This window comes from Arachis hypogaea, chromosome 2, assembly GCF_003086295.3.
Source record: "Arachis hypogaea cultivar Tifrunner chromosome 2, arahy.Tifrunner.gnm2.J5K5, whole genome shotgun sequence".
Lineage (NCBI taxonomy): Eukaryota > Viridiplantae > Streptophyta > Magnoliopsida > Fabales > Fabaceae > Arachis > Arachis hypogaea.
The window spans coordinates 37,456,898-37,458,741 of NC_092037.1; the positions used below are offsets into that span (position 1 = coordinate 37,456,898).

The following is a 1,844-nucleotide window of genomic DNA, read 5'->3' on the forward strand; positions in this document are numbered from 1 at the left end:
TGAAAACTTGAATGTTCTGTCAGCTAGTTTGAGTGCCATTCTTGTTGGTTTGGCTTCCTCACTTCTCATCCTTCTCATCATGTTCAAGGACATGAGATTGATGCTAGCCCCCAAGTCGCATAAGGCCTTCTCAATAGTGATATCCCCTATGATGCAGGGGATTTGGAAACTCCCTGGGTCCTTCATTTTCTGGGGGAGTTTCTTTTGTATGATGGCACTACACTCCTCAGTTAAGACTATAGTCTCCTTTTCTCCCCAGTTTCTTTTTCTTGTCATGAGTTCCTTCAAGAACTTAGCATAGAGGGGCATTTGCTCCAATGCTTTAACAAATGGTATATTGATTTGGAGCTTTTTGAAGATCTCCAAGAATCTGGAAGACTGGTTATCCTTCCCATCCTTTCTTAGCCTTTGTGGGTATGGTGCCTTTGGCACATAAGGCTTTAAGATTGGCTTTGGTAAAGATAGGCCAGTGGTCTCTTCTTTCTTCTTGTTTTCAAGTTTTTTTGCAGCCTCTTCTTCATGGTTCTCCAGGTTTGGGGTTGTCTCTTCTACCACCTTTCTACTCCTAAGTGTGATGGCCTTGCACTCGCCTCTTAGGTTGGCCATGGTGTCACTGGGAAATGTGTGTGTAGGCATTAGAATCTGCTTGGATAAGAACCCCACTTGTGCTTCCAACTTTGAAATTACTGTACCTTGATTCTTTAAATTCGACCTGTATTCTTCTTGGTTGGCATCTATCTTCTTTTCAGCCTGTGCTTGCCTCTCCAAAAGGGTGGACATAGCCCCTGTGAGCTGTGATGATAGGTGCGCTATTGCAGCCTCTACTCTCTCAAAGTTACCCTTGATTTCACATGGTTGTGAAGTTGGGGTTAATGTGCCTTGATGGTGGTGTGTTTGCTGGGTGGAAGGATATGATGTGTGAGGTGGATTGTGGTAAGGTCTGTTGTTGTTTGATTGATGGTTGGGGTTGTGATTTTGGTATTGATTGGCTTGGTATGGTTTGTTGTGATCTTGGTTGTGATTTTATTGGTTTTCCCACCCAAAATTTGGGTGGTTCTTCCATCCTGGGTTATATGTCTTGCAGTTAGGGTCATACGGTGGTCAAGAGGAGTTATGAACATAGTTTGCTTGCTCACATTCAACTTCTGGTGCATCTCCTTCTTGGGGTGGTGCTTGAGCTTGGACAAATGCAACTTGATTGTTCTCCATCTTCTTGGTTAAGTCTGCTAATTGTGCTGCAATTACGTTGTTTTGTGCCAACAAGGCATCCATAGAATTGAGTTCCAGCACCCCTTTCTTTTGGCCTCTTTCTGAAGCATAGAAGTAGTCATTCTCAACTACAATTTCAATGACATCTTTGGGTTCTCAATGGTCTTTTTCTTGTTGAGTGAACCCCCTGAAGAGTGGTCCACAGCCTTCCTCGATTCATAGGTTAATCCTTCATAGAAAATGTGGAGCTGCACCGACTCATTAAACATATCTGGTGGGCATTTTCTTGTTAGATCCTTCAACCTCTCCCAAGCCTCATAGAGTGTTTCACCATCTAGCTGTCTGAAGGTTTATACCTCAGTTCTTAGCCTGTTGATCCTCTGCAGAGGGTAAAATCTTGCTAGAAATTTGTTCACAACATCCTCCCATGTGGTTTAGCTCTCCTTGGGAAATGATTCTAACCACTTTGTTGCCTTATCTCTGAGTGATAAAGAGAATAGAAGTAGTTTGTAGGTGTCAGGGTGTACACCATTGGACTTTACAGTATCACATATCCTCAAGAATGTGTTGAGATGTTGATTTGGATCTTCTTGAGCACCTCCTTCATATGAACAGTTATTCTGGACTTGTGTGAT

General features: G+C 42.8%; 1 non-coding gene across 1 annotated transcript; it reads left to right on the top strand.

The window, feature by feature from the left end:
* Positions 1 to 1,472: 1,472 nt before the first annotated feature.
* On the top strand, positions 1,473 to 1,580 carry LOC112766060 (small nucleolar RNA R71). The gene has a single exon (XR_003184086.1). It is a non-coding gene; the product is annotated as a small nucleolar RNA R71 (small nucleolar RNA).
* The last annotated feature ends 264 nt before the right edge of the window (positions 1,581 to 1,844 follow it).